The following is a 16,026-nucleotide window of genomic DNA, read 5'->3' on the forward strand; positions in this document are numbered from 1 at the left end:
AGATGATGTTAAAATTGGTAGAGTAGTTAATGATCACTGTCAAGCTGAGCTTCTTCAGCGAGACCTAGATAGACTTCAAGAATGGTCAGAAAAATGGCAGCTGTGCTTTAATCCAACAAAGTGTAAGGTATTACACCTGGGAAACAGTAATCCCAAAATAACTTATTCACTTGGTGGAGTTCAACTAAACCCAGTACTGGAGGAAAGGGACTTGGGTGTTACGATACGGTCAGACTTGAAATTCTCTGAGCATTGTAAACAGGTTGCAAGGAAGGCCCATGGTGTCCTATCGATGATCTATCGAACTTTTGCAAGTAGAGATAGGGACGTGATAATCCCATTATATAAGGCCTATGTTAGACCGCACTTGGAATACTGTGTTCAAGTATGGAGACCGCACCTAAAGAAAGACATCGAGCTTCTTGAAAGGGTGCAAAGAAGGGTAACTCGCCTGGTGAGATCGGCAAAAGGGCGTCCGTATGAAGAAAGACTTCGAATATGTGGGTTGCAGAGTTTGGAAACTAGACACCTTAGAGGAGATTTGATTGAGGTGTTTAAGGCTCTGAGAGGCATCAGTAAAATGAATGAGGACAAAATTTTAAAGATTATAAATGATGCTAGAACTAGGGGACATAAATTCAAGTTACGCGGGGAAATGTTTAGATTGGACTGCAGGAAGTTTTATTTTAGCCAGCGAGTTATAAATTACTGGAATAAGTTGCCTTCATGGGTGGTAGAGGCCGACAGTTTTGGGAAATTCAAAGGTCATCTGGATAGTACTTTCGGGTAAGGGAAGCGCATAGGATGATAGGATTAATATCCTTTTTATTTAATTTTTAATTTCATTTTATTATTTTTATTTATTTATTAATTATTATTATTTATTTAATTTTTGTTTTTATCATTGTTTTGTTCGGAATTTTTTTTTTTTTTTTTTTTTTTTTGGCTGGTGCAGCATAAGCCATAGGCTTTCTTGCACCATACGGCCGTTACTAATACTAATACAAATACTAATATTAAAGGAGACAGCAAAGGAAGTAAGCAAACCGTTAGCCATAATTATGAGAGCTTCCTTGGACTCAGGGGAGGTACCCATGGACGGGAAATGTGCAAATGTGACCCCAATTCACAAAGGAGGATCAAAGGCTGACACAAGTAATTATAGACCTGTGACATTAACTTCTGTTCCAGGAAAATTAATGGGGGCACTGGTTAAAGAAGCGCTGCAGGATCATTTAGACAAGACGTCAGTTATAGCTAGGACACAGCATGGTTTTGATAAGGGGAAGTCTTGCCTGACCAATTTGGTTGGATACTATGATGTAGTCACAAAAGAAATGGATGCAGGGAATAGCTTTGATATTATATACTTGGATCTTAGAAAGGCTTTTGATACTGTTACACATGGAAGACTGCTACAGAAATTGGAGCAGTGTGACATTGGAGGCAAATTGCTGCTATAGATAAAAGGATGGTTTAGAGGGAGAAGACAGAGAGTGGTAATCAATGGACACTGCTCATCGTGGACTAATGTTGTTAGTGGAGTACATCAGGGCTCAGTGCTGGGTCAATTATTGTTTCTGTATTTATAAATGATATTGATGATGGTATATCAAGCTTAATGTCCAAGTTTGCAGACGATACAAAGGTTGGCAGGGTTGTCAAGGACACTACTGACACTATGCTGCTGCAACAGGATCTGGAAAGGTTGAGCAGATCGTCTGAGAGGTGGCAAATGAAGTTTAACATTGACAAATGTAAAATACTACACATGGGAAACAGCAACCCCAGAGCAACGTATCAACTCTGTGGTACTACACTGACAGTGCTAGGGAATGAAAGGGTCTTGCGGGTGGTTGTGCAGGCGGATATGAAGTTCTCTGAGCAGTGCAGTCGGGCTGCAAGAGTAGCTCATTGAGTATTGTCAATGATATACAGGAATTTTTCCAGCAGAGATAAGGAGGTGATTATTCCCTTGTATAAGGCAATGGTCAGGCCACACCTAGAGTACTGTACACAGGTCTGGAGGCCTCATTTCAAGAAGGATTTAGAGCTGCTGGAACGAGCAGGGCAACAAGAGTAGTGAATGGGACAAAGGGGTGCTCTTACGAAGAAAGGCTTAAGTTTTGCAAATTACAGTGTCATGACATAGGCACCAGCGAGTTGATCTGATAGAGGTGTATAAAGCCTTGAATGGATTGAGCATGCTCAATGCTGATGGGATTCTTCCTCTAGCTCAGAATAATCACCTGAGAGGGCATAAATTCAAATTGAGGAAAGACAGATGTAGGATAGACGTGCGGAAATTTGCCTTTAGCCATTGGGTGGTTGGTTGGTGGAACAGACTTCCATCCCTTGTCGAGGAAGTTGATAGCCTAAATAAGTTTAAGGCTCAGCTGGACAGGTATTTTGAATGAACAGAGGGGTAAAGTGGAAGTGGGTTTTTTTTTTTTTTTTTTGGCTGATGCTGCATAAGCTTGCATTCTTGCATTAAATACCTGTACTAATGCTAATGCTAATGCTAAGATAAAAGTGAAGCAAATATCATAACAGGATCAAATTAACGTAAAGAAAGTGTATTTATCAAATAAATTTTTTAAAAAAATGCATTACTCTTCTTTGCTATGTTCCGGGAGAGAGTGAGAGTTCGGGCCCGTTCCTTTATTTCACTCATTAATGAAGAGTGCTGGGATCCATCATCTTTCTCTAGGTTTGACGACTCCACATGTTTCTTGGGCCATATGGAGGAAACTGGCCCTGTGAAATATACGATCAGCTATTTGAAGTACCTAATGCTGTCAAACACATTTCCAAAACATTTTAAAGAATTTTTTTAATTAAGAAAAATTTCACTTTAGCCCTCTAATGCACAAGGTTTAGAGAGTTGTGATGGAATTACCTCGAGCAGGTCTGTCACCAGGAATCGTCCGAAGAGAAGTGCTGGAAAAAGAGCCAGGAGGCTGAGGCGGAGCCGGAGGAACGATCGCTGAAGGAGTCACATCTGCGAGTGAAGACCTCTCTTTTGCTTTGTATGAATTTGAATGTGACACAAGGGATTGTCGCTCTAACTGAATAATTCCTTTCTGAATCTGCTCGTCTTCTTCATTGCCATAACCTGCAGAGGAATACAAAACCATTTCCTTAAGAATGAATAAACAATATACGAGGAGCGATCATTTAATTCGTAGATAGGTGCAAAATCATATCTTAATTGTCTTCTGAACTTTCTGTGGATTCCCCCTACTTGAAATACTCTCTCTCTCTCTCTCTCTCTCTCTCTCTCTCTCTCTCTCTCTCTCTCTCTCTCTCTCTCTCTCTAGAACTTTATCTACTTTCGCTACCATCGTACCCACGCATTATATACTTGTTGCAAGTCATTTTTCGAAAGACTGCAAAGTCCTTACGCTCTGGGTCTGCGAGCATCGTTGTGTCGGACAAGAAAAGTTTGCCATTCAGAGCTTTCTTCAGAGGTCGATACAGGAAGAAATCACACGGGTCCACGTTCGGTGAATAATGGAGATGTGGCAGAACCTCGGTACCTATCGCAATGATCACTTCCTGCACAATATTAGCTGATGTGGGCTTGTCATTGTTTTGATGAAGACACCACTTCACATCAGAAAGCTCGGTCTAACAGGCCGTCCTACGAAGACACTCATTACACGACACTTCATTCATATCTTTAACTGTTTCAGAAGCATTTCAGCCCCATTTGACACAATAACGAAACACATATCGCTGTTCACTCTGGATATCCGACATGATACTTGCTTCAAAGCGATCGTCAGTGTCTCTCGGCTAGAAAAACCCCCTTCACGCAACACTATGTGAAGAAGAAGAAACTTTATTGCAACGCTATAGTTGCAACAGCCCGTCACGGCACAGTGTACAATGTATTACACAGACATGATTGCATCAATAAGCCAAAAATAAATAAATAATAAATAAGTGAAATTAAAGTACACGACTTGAGTATACTACATATATAGAGCATTAGATGAGTGCACAACCATTTCTTTCAAAATACATAGTATAAGCATATACATTGAATTATATAAATATGTACATAGTTGGTTGGGTTAGGAATATACCTTGCTTAAGGAATATACTCATATTACAATAGTAGTACCTTGACCACCCCACTCAGTATTTTTTTTTCCTATATTGTCAATTTCGATAGAACACATTGAAGTCGACATCTAAGTCCTAGACTCGAGATGGCATTTGCTGAGGAAGAAACTGGTCCGACAAATGAAGGCATCTTTGCAGAGGGCATGGCTGGAGAGTTGCTCGTACATGTGCCACTTGGATCCTCCATGCACAATTGTCCCAGAAACAGGGGGAGGAGATTAGACCGGTCATGATTTTGAATGTTGAGACGAGCCCCCTTTCATTAATGAGGGACATGAGCCTTGGGATGTTAACCAGCGTAAGCAGAAGTCGAGGTGTGGCATCCACACAACATGGAGGAATGCCACCCCTCTATGATACCAGGCAGTACGAGGTGGTAGATGACTCTCATAAACCGGTGCAATACCACCACTTTGCTTATTGGAAGCTTGAAGTGGTGAAACCCATGTTTAGTCTCTAGAGGGAAGTTCGGATCAACCCTGCCCTATTTCTTCTTCATGCAGTATGATTGATGACTTTTGAGGTTATGATGAACATCGTGGCGAGACAATATTCCTTACGTTTCGAGGGAACAGCTCTAAAACGGTGTTCGCAGGCCGGCCGCTAGTTAGTACACTGGACGGAACCTATTGGTAACTCTTTAGAAGGCTTCCGGATCAGCTAGTGTATAATTTTGCTACCTCTACTCTGCCAGATAGCGACTGGAGGGAGTCCGAGTAGTGTGGATGGGACCATTATCGAGGCCACGTTATGTCAAGGATCTCGGTATATTCTTAACACATGTACGCAATATCCAAAAATTTCATTACTTGATACAGCATCCACTTTCCCACCCACCCACTCTCCCTTACTCTTGAATACACCATGAATTGTCAAACTAATAGAGCAAGCTTATCTGCGAAAAGATCTGAACTTCCGAAACACTTCCTTATTCATTTCACAAATATACGTCGTCTGAATTCCAAACTCAACGATGTTCATTTCCAATTACAGTTTTCCAAACCCCATGTACTTTTTCTCACAGTATCTCGGTTATCGGTTGATACAACTACTGCTCATCTCAAATGCCCAAATTATTCGCTGTATGTTTCCTTTCGCCTCAAAGGTGGAACTCGTGCATATGTCCGTTCTGATATTAGCTGTCAGAGACTTGGCAATTCAGAATCTCCAATCTTTGATCTTCTCTATCTTAAAATCTCTCTACATCATTGTGTCAAATTCATCTGTTGTCTCTACCGTTCTCCCAACACCACTAATCACAAGGAGCTTTTTGACTTCCCCTTTGTGCTACTTGATTTTCTCCCGTGCAACTTTCCTAACAGTGAGGTAATTTTCCTTGGTTATTTTAATGTTAACAATTCCAGCTGGCTTCCATTTTCTAGTCAAACCGACCCAGATGTGACTACAAACTCGACCAGACTGGTCGAGATGCTAAGACTTTTGAAATTACTAATTACATGGCAGAGACTTGTTTCTTTACCTACAAGAACACCAGACAATCGAAATCATACAGCCAACACGTTTGTTCTTTTTCTCACAAACAACCCGTCTAACTACACGGTCGAAATGAGAGGCCCTTTAGGCACTTCAGATCAAAACTTGGTGATTGTCTCTTGTCCAATGGAGCCTTTATCTCATGGCTATTCCCAACCTTGTTTTGTTTGACATTACATGAATGAAAAATGGGATGACCTGAGAGATTTCTTTTCTTCTTTTCCTTGTCGGATTATTGTTTCAAAACTTATGATGTCAACGTCTGCTCAGATCGTGTCAGTGAAATTACTCTTCCAGGAATGGAATCCTTTATCCCACACTCCACTTTAAAATCTTGTCATTTATCTAAACCTTGATTTTCCAATAAATGTGCTAAGGCTGTTCAAGAGAAGAATGTTGCATATCGTAATTGGCTTGTTTCTAATTCTTCAGTTTCATTTTCTGCATAGACCAAAGCTCGTAACAATTGCAAAGCAGTTATTAATTAATCCAAACTGGAGTTTGAGCACGTTCAGAGTAGAAAACTTGCTTCTTACCCTAATGGTAGCCGAGCGTTCTGGTCTTTTGCCAAAACTATTGGCCGCAACTTTTGCCCAACTCTGCTCCCACCTCTATCCAAACCAGATGGTTCTGTTGTCGCTTCAGCCAAGGATAAAGCTGACCTGCTAGCATCTCATTTTTCTTCCAACTCATGAATTAATGATATTGGCAAAACACCTCCCACCATTCCCAACAAGCTCCACTTACTGCCTCCTGTGGTCTTCCGTCAAAAGGATGTCAGAATGATTTTGACGAATCTTGATGCTAAAAAACTGCCGGTCCCGATGGACTTTCTCCACTTGTTCTGAAAACCTGTGCTCCTGAACTTATTCCTTTTCTTTGCCGCTTTTTTTCACTTTCTTATTCGAAAGGTGTTTTTCCTTCTGCTTGGAAATTCTCATATCCAGCCAGTTCCTAAAAAGGGTGAAAAATCCCTCCCATCCAATTATCATCCGATTGCAGTAACTTCTACTCTTTCTAAAGTAATGGAGAAATCAATTAACCGCCAACTTTTAAACTACCTAGAATCCTTCCGTCTGATCAACGATCGCCAGTATAGATTTCGTCAGTGTCGATCCACTGGTGATATTCTGGCTTATGTTACCCATTTATGGACTAATTCAATGGAAAATTTCGTTGAAACACAAATAGTTGCTCTTCACATCACGAAGGCTTTCGATCGTGTTTGGCATAACGTTCTTCTAAACAAGCTTCCATCATATGGTTTGCAAACTGTTTTTAGTAATTGGTTATCCAGTTTTCTCTCTGATCGTTCACTGAGGGTGATGGTAGATGGCTCTCTGTCTTCTAACTTCTCCACTAATCCCGGTCTCTCCAAAGGTTCAATTCTTTTCCCCCTACAATTTACTTTGTATATTAATGACCTTCTTCCATTGACTGGAAGTCCTATCCATAGTTTTGCCGATGATACCACATTGCATTCTACTTTCCATTTTGAGAAACCTCCTTGCCCTGCTCAATCAGCTTCAACTTGCCGAAAATCTGTTACCAATTCCTTAAATGCCGATCTTCAAGTAATTCTCCAGTGCGGCAATTACAACGTAGTTGATTTCAACCCTTTTAAAACAGTCTTGTCTTATATCTCGCAAAAAGGATTCTTCTGCTCCTATGCTTATCTTTAGTGACACTTCGATTTCTAGGCAAAATGATATATCTCTTTTGGGGATTACCCTGACTTCTAATCTCTCTTGGCACAAGCACATTACAAATATTGCTTCCTCTGCATCTAAAAACTTCATTTTCTCTTCCGCTCTCGGCGTTACTTTTCTTCGAACAGCTGCTCACTATAAATCGCAAATCTGCCCTGCCATGGAATATTGTTCCCGCCTGTGGGGTGGTGCCCACAATACTTCTCTGAGGATTTTTGATTCCCTTCAAAAGAGAGAAGTTTTGAATCAGTCTCAATCTCCAGATCCCCAGGTTTATCTAATTAGATCCTTCATCTTGCATTCGCAGCCAATAAGTTGAGAGATCACTAAATTTATTAGTCATAACAAGCTTACAACAATAAAATTACAGCTCACAATGAGCACGTTATTTCAAAATTCATAAACTCACAACACAATAAATATTTCAACTCAAAAATATGAACTTTTCAACTAGAACAACTTAGTTAAATCTGCTCCACGAATGAGTCCGTTACCTATAACCCAGTAACATAAACTGAACAACCCAATTAACCAACCCTTTACAACTGCCGGGAAATGGAACGATTAACTTTATTACGTTCTATCCACTTTCGTAAATTCAAATGTTAGTCCACAGTCAAGGTCCTCTAAGCCATATAGGAACTCCTGGCCCCCACCCGGAACTACATGGAAGTGACACGTATCTATACAAAAGCATCACCAGGGCTAAAATTAAAACTGAGTTTGTACCTAAATGCTCCATAAAATCTAAGTCAGATAATTCCAAAAACTGGATTGCTGACTTGTCTCCAAAGGGCTGGAAAATAATAAGTAAGCGGGATAGGATTTCTTAGGCTGGGACATCCAAAGGTATAAAGAGAACTTCCCCATACATGAGAACTATCGCTACATGAAATTTGGTCATACCTCTCACATGCACACAAAAAGAGAACCCATGTGGCTACTCTGCTATTACACGAGTTTAAAAACTGAATGAAAACACAATAAACAAAGTGGAAAACTGTAAAAGTGCAAGATTTATCCAATGAGCCCTCAGAAAGGGATTCAAAATGCCCAAGATACTTTAGGCAGTGAAAATGAAATGCATAAATGCAAAATTGATTATGCACAGTTTTCGTAATTCCGATAACCACAAAGCTCAGACGGTCTGCAGCAGAATTCTTGTAGAGACCCTGCTGTAGCTGACGAAATGGAAACAGAAAAATAAATAGAAATAGATCCTACACATTTATTAAGGCCAACATGGACACCACAAGGGATGTCTTGATAATTAGAAACACTCAGATAACTGCAAGAAAAGTCAGCAATCTAGGCATTACTCTTACACCATATGTACAAATCATTTTCTCCCGGGGAATCTTTCATGTAATTTCACTATACTGCAGGTTGAAAATATTGGACCCAGCACACAATTATCACAGGGAGCTTTAACTCTTCTAACTGTTAGCAAAATCCTGGTCTTCGTGGATGCAAACTGCAGGTTCCGCTCTGGCAGAGCCAAACGCCAGATAGAGCAGGCACTCGAAACGAACTAGACTTAGAGGACCTCATAGCTACCCTTTAATATCTTACAGAAAAGTTACAGAAAAAGAAAACTTACGGAAAGGTTACAGAGTAATAAAAAGTACTGAAGTCTATAACAGCTACAACGTGATGTGTAAAAAGCCACAGAAAAGGTTCGACAGCCAAAGGCAGTTTATGAGAAATCACTAGCAAACAGAGCAAAGAGGGGTAATAAAGAATTCTTCACATATATAAATGCCAAAAAGAGCAGGACAAACCAGATCGTACCTTTACGTAAGGGAAAGGGGAGAGTAATAAACACACCAGCTGCCGTTGCAGATGAAGTCAACAGTTATTTTGCATCGATATTTACAAATGAAAAGCCTTTTGTGGCAATGGGAAATTGTGGGAGCGAAGTTAAAAAATATGTAATTAATGATATTTAAATTTCGCAAGATTATTTAATGAAAAACCTTTCGAGCCTACAGGCTCGAAAGTTGTTTCGTAAGGCTCCTGGAGTTGATGGAATATACCCTATAATCTTAAGGGAGGCGGCAAGCGAGTGCATTGAACCATTGAGGCTAATTATGCGACCATCACTAGACTCTGGGGAGATTCCCTTGAATTGGTAAAGTGCAAATGTATCTCCCATATATAAGGGTGACTCTAAAAGTGAAGTTAGAAATTATCGACCTGTCAGTCTGACTTCAGTAGTAGGGAAAATCATGGAGGCAATGATCAAGTGTGGAATTCAGGATCATTTGGATCGAATTGAAATTCTCAACAATACTCAAGCATGGTTTTGAAAATCATGTTTAACAAATCTGGTTCGCTATTTCGAACGGGCTTTTCGAACAGCACTCACGAGCTGGATTTAGGGAATAATTTCGACTTTGTTTATTTAGATTTCAGCAAAGCTTTTGACTCAGTCACACATGAGCGGTTGCTTTATAAGCTGGAACAGGTTGGAATTACTGGGAAAATCCTTAGATGGATAGAAGGATGGCTTCAGGGCAGGAGGCAGAAGGTTGTAATAAATGGCTATTCCTCAGATTGGGTTGATGTAAGAAGTGGGGTTCCCCAAGGATCAGTATTAGGACCACTGTTGTTTTGAATTTTCATAAACCACATTGATGAAGGGATAGAGGGCGTGATGTCTAAATTTGCAGATGTTGTTAAAATTGGTAGAGTAGTTAATGATCACTGTCAAGCTGAGCTTCTTCAGTGTAGTCTTGATAGACTTCAGGAATGGTCAGAAAAATGGCAGCTATGCTTTAATCGAACAAAGTGTAAGGTATTACACCCGGGAAACAGTAATCCCAAAATAACTTATTCAATTGGTAGAGTTCAACTAAACCCAGGTTTGAGAGAAAGGGACTTGAGTGTTACGATACAGTCAGACCTGAAATTCTCTGAGTATTGTAAACAGGTTGCAAGGAAGGCCCATGGTGTCAATTCAAATGTTAGTCCACAATGGCCACAAAATCGATGATCTATCGAACTTTTGCAAGTAGAGATAGGGACGTGATAATCCCCTTATATAATGCTTATGTTAGACCACACTTGGAATATTGTGTTCAAGTATGGAGACCGCACCTAAAGAAAGACATCGAGCTTCTTGAAAGGGTGCAAAGACGGGTAACTCGCTTGGGGAGATCGGCAAAAGGGCGTCCTAATGAAGAAAGACTTCGAATATGTGGGTTGCAGGGTTTGGAAACTAGACACCTTAGAGGAGATTTGATTGAGGTGTTTAAGGCTCTCAGAAGCATCAGTAAATTGAATGAGGTGAAAATTTTCAAGATTATAAATGATGCTAGAATTAGGGGACATAAATTCAAGTTACTGGGGGAAATGTTTAGATTGGACTGCAGGAAGTTTTATTTCAGCCAGCAAGTTATAAATTACTGGAATAAATTGCCTCGTGGGTGGTAGAGGCCGAATGTTTGGGGAAATTCAAAGGTCATCTGGATAGTACTTTCCAGTAAGGGAAGCGCATAGGATGATAGGTTTAATTTCCTTTTCCTTTTTTTTTTATTTTTTTATTATTTATTATTATTTATTATTATTTTTTGTTTTTTTTTGTTTTGTTCGGATTTTTTTTTTTTTTTTTTTTTTTTTTGGCTGGTGCAGCATAAGCCATAGGCTTTCTTGCACCATGCGGCCATTACTAATACTAATCTTAAATCAGCCACCTAATCTTGCGATGTACAGTAGTACATTGCATGAGAGTGTTACTGACGTGACAATGGCCACAAATTCATAAACTGGAAAGTGCAGGACTAACTGCAAACTGAATGACATCGGACCACATAGCAATTGCATTTCAGCTAATGAGACAGATTCCCCCCCCCCCCCCGTGTAGAAAAAAGAGCTAATCGGGAAAAGTACATTGAATTCTAGAAACCTTTTATTTTTTTGACGTGAATATGTCTTTCAATTCGGTCCGGTATAGGGGATCTCTATGAAAACTCTAGCGACCAAAAAAATGGCAAGATTTGTCGCGCTTATATCTCGAAAACTATAAATGATAATCTAATGATTTAAATTTTGTTGGATAGAGGGAGTATGTCCGTATGGTGGGTAGAGGGGGTGCATCGGTGAGAGTGGAATTGTAGCGCTTGCGCGTGAACACTGAAAATGGCGATGGCGCATGGCATTCGGCAGTGTAACTTTGGATTGCGAAGAGATAGGACGTTGAAATTGGTGTCGATATGTAGAGAATAACAGGTTCCACAATATTATTTAGCAATAATAACCGATAAAATAAAATTTGGAAAGTTATTAGACTATAAGTGTGATGAGTTGAAGAAAATTTTCATAATGTCGAAAAAATCGCCCACCACTCTGGACAACACTTGTACAGCTTTAACCTTTGTAAGAAACATCGATGTGTATACTATGCCATATGTATCTTACTTCTTCTATCACCGGCCTTTGATAAATACAATTATACTTCACTTATAACCACCAAGACTTTATTCATTTACATCTTACCCTTCCTCTAATAACACGCAGACGGATTCAGGCTTTAAACGATTGCGGTTGTGTCCCCGTACACAACCCACCACAATTTTTTTTCTGGGTGAAGGCACTTTCCCTCATGATAATGATTGAATTTATCTGACGCCATTCGGAAGGCAATGGATGCATCTATTGAAAAGGCAATTCCCTAAATAATTGCAGTATCCTGGTTGTGCCCTGAGGTGGAGGATCTCCAGCAAAGAGTGCACCAAGCAACAAAATATTTTCAAGGATCCAAATCTGGCTGGCTGCTCGGTGAAATCAGCACCCAGAGGGAGTTTTATCGCTCCCAATACCGACACTAATTTAATCACACAAAAGAAAGAAACAATCACGGCAATCGCTTTTTCATAACTCACGTAATGCAAACACCTGGAGTGCTTGCATTACGTGAGTTTAACCACATAATTACCAAAAAGCTTTCAACAGCGAATGCTAATATTCAGACACAACCTGAGTTTTTTTAAGGACTATTATTATCTGACCGGGGCTTAGAGGAGAACAGGTATCCTGTGTGTTATCAGAAACTCAGCCTAAAACAATGATGGATCCAATATCTCTCTATTACAGAAGATTTAGGAGAGGTCCCGTTGGCCTGCCTCCCTAAAATCCACTCATGCACACCTTCTCGATGGTAAGCCCTGTTACGTAATTTTGGTGCAACAAACGTGTAGAGTTGTTCTCTTCAAGACGCCTGGTCAGCGTGAAGAGGAAAAGACCAAACCCTCCAGCAATGAGAGCACAACGATACAAATGGCCCTCAGTCCCCAGCAGCTTTCACTCTCCCTCTTACGGCAGCGAGAGGATCAGAGTGGAAGCAGAGGGTGCTAAGAATCTCTGGGTACGACCAGGCTGCCATGCACGGAAATTGAACTTGGCCTGTTATAACGCACGATCACTCATCGGTGAAGAGAGGATATTAGAGCTGGAAAATGAATTAGAAAATGTGAATTGGAATATCATCGGTTTGGCTGAAACAAGAAGAAGAAATGAATCACTTATAAGTTTATCAAGTGGAAATCTGCTGTACACCAATGGAAACAGTGAAAGGAGTGAAGGTGGAGTTGGGTTTCTGATCCATAAAGATTTTAAAAACATTTTGGAATTCAAACGTACATCACCAAGGGTGTCAAGACTAATACTCAAGATTTCTAAGAGGTACAAGCTGAAGATTATAATGATTTATGCACCAACATCGAGCCATGATGATGAAGAGGTTGAAGAAATGTACACTGAAATTGAGAGTCTTCTAGATGAGCAGAAAACCCACTACACTATTATCATGGGAGACTTCAATGCTAAAGTTGGAAAAAGACAAAACAGCGCAGAAAGTGGAACTATAGGAAATTTTGGAATTGGTGAAAGAAAAAAAGAGGTGAAAGACTTGTGGAATTTGCAGAATCTCAAGGACTGTCAGTAATGAACACTTTTTTCAAGAACAGGGTGAACAGAAAGTGGACATGGAAGAGTCCAAATGGATTAACAACTAATGAAATCGACTTCATCCTCACTAACAGAAGATATATTGTGAATGATGTTACCGTCCTGAATAAGGTAAATGTTGGAAGTGATCACAGAATGGTAAGATGATATAGATGTAGGAAAGGAAAGGAAAAAATTGACTCGAGTAAATAATACAAAGGTCTTTGAAATAACAGAGGAGGAGAAAAAGCAGTATGTACTGGAACTTAAGAACAAGTTTGAGCTTCTGCAGACTGCTCAGGACCAAGATATCGACGAGGAATATTACAACTTTCTGAAAGTGATAAAGCCCAAGAAACCTATAGGGAAACAGAAATCCAAAGAAGAAAAAATTAGTCAAGAAACACTTGTCATGATGAACCGAAGACGACAAATGAAGAGCAAGAAAAACACTGCCAGGGAGAAAATTGAGTATACTGACTTATGCAAAGCCATTAGAACGAGACTCAGAGAGGACATAAGAAGATTTAACACAAGAAAAGTAGAACAAGCATTAAGGGAAAACAAAGGATTTAAATCAGCAGCCATGAGCAGTAATACAGAAAGACAAATGATACTGAAACTGAAGAATAGCGATGGTGTACTTATAAACAGCAGAGAAGGCATAATTCAAATAGCAGAAGACTACTATAGAGAATTATACAAGGAGCAAGGGAATGATGTCAGCATTGGGGAACATGGATTGCAAAGTAGCAACACATACGACATACCCCATATTCTTCCTGATGAGCTAGAACATGCATTGAAGAAAATGAAGAATGGGAAAGCCCCAGGGGAAGATGAAGTTACTGTAGAGTTGTTAAAATTGGGAGGAAGAGACATAACACAAAAACTGGCAAGGCTCTTCACAAAGTGCATTAGAAAAGGTGTGATGCCTATGCAGTGGAATAATGCAATCATAGTTTTGCTGCATAAGAAAGGAGATAAATCCGAAATTGGAAATTATAGACCAATTAGCTTGTTATCCCATATCTACAAGTTGTTCACAAGGGTCATTACTAACATATTAGAAAGAATACTTGATTAAAATCAACCGAAAGAGCAAGCTGGCTTTAGGACAGGATTCTCAACTACGGATCACTTTCACGTAATATCACAGCTAATGGAGAAAGCAAATGAATATAAAACACCATTATGCCTGGCATTTGTGGATTATGAAAAGGCATTTGACTCCATACAGCATAAGGCAATGTTTCGGGGACTAGAAAAACAAGGCATAGATACTCCATATATTATGATTTTGAAGAAAATATATGAGTATGAGAGTGCTACATCCTTTATTAGACTAGACAAAGACAGTAGCAAATTTAAAATCGAGAAAGGAGTTCGACAAGGAGACACAATATCTCCGAAGCTGTTTACTAAATGTGAACGGAGAGTACCTAAACCATTTACGATTTGCAAATGACATTGTGGTCATAAGCCGCGATCCCAAAGAATTAGAGGAAAATCTTAATCAATTATGCACAGTTAGTAAGGATTTTGGACTCAAGATGAGTCCAAAATCCTTACTAACTTAAACAAAATCCTTACTTACTAAAACAAAAGTAATGATGAACAAGTATGCCACGGAAAGGGAAATAATGATTGAAGGAGCAGTAATTCAAAAGGTGGAGTCATGTACTTATCTGGGACAAGTTATTAGCTGTAATAATGATAAATGGCTGGAAGTCAAGAGAAGAATAAATTTTGGATGGATAGCATTCAGGAAATATAGTCACATACTGAAGAGCAATATCCCAGTTTGTCTGAAACGTAAAATAATGAATCAATGTATACTCCCCACCATGACTTATGGAAGTGAAACTTGGGCACTCACCAAAAGAATGGAAGAGAAGCTAAGAACTACACAGCGAAGAATGGAACAAATTATATTGGGAATGAGACTGTTAGATAAGAAGAGAAACACATGGATTAGGCAGCAAACTCAAGTAAAGGACATTCTTATCAAAACTAAAGAACTAAAATGGTCTTGGGCAGGACGCATAGCTCGAAGACATGATGACAGATGGACTAAGAAAATAACAGAATGGTACCCAAGAGGAGCTAGAAGAAAACCTGGAAGACAAAGGCGGAGATGGATAGAAGAAATTCGTGAGTTTTTGAGTAGTAAATGGATGGCCAGTGCTCAAAACAGAAGGAACTGGAAAGTTGCTGGAGAGGCCTTCATCCTGCAGTGGATTGAAAATGGCTGATGATGATGATGATTATCTGACCAATTTCATCGGATGCGGTCACAATCGCCAATATGGCTGCCTTACCGTTCGGACGTGCTGTACGCCGCTCCGCAAATATGTGTTGGGAATATCTGTTTTAAATTAAGCCAGTTATACAAATTGTGTACCCAAGGAGTAATATTCATCAGTGGTTCACAGCGGTGAAATTCGTTTCTCTTTTTATTGGGTGTTTTAGTACATTTCAACTCGTTTTCCATTCAACGCTGGTAACAATGTATCAGCTCATCATAGCGGCATTGTTCTAGCGCTGGAGAGGGTGGCAAACTACATATTTCTCTGTCACCGCAGTTGAAGTGCACTCTTAGTGTGTTTCTAAACAGGGCACTGATCGTGTCCTAACAGTTCTGTGACTTTTGATTTTCCTATTCTGGTCATAATTATGCACAGAAGAACTAAAATGTCCACTCCTTCTTGAACAAACAATGCCATTCATTGCCCGAGGACACTAA

This window comes from Mastigoproctus giganteus, chromosome 11, assembly GCF_048544385.1.
Source record: "Mastigoproctus giganteus isolate SK-2022 chromosome 11, ASM4854438v1, whole genome shotgun sequence".
NCBI lineage: Eukaryota > Metazoa > Arthropoda > Arachnida > Uropygi > Thelyphonidae > Mastigoproctus > Mastigoproctus giganteus.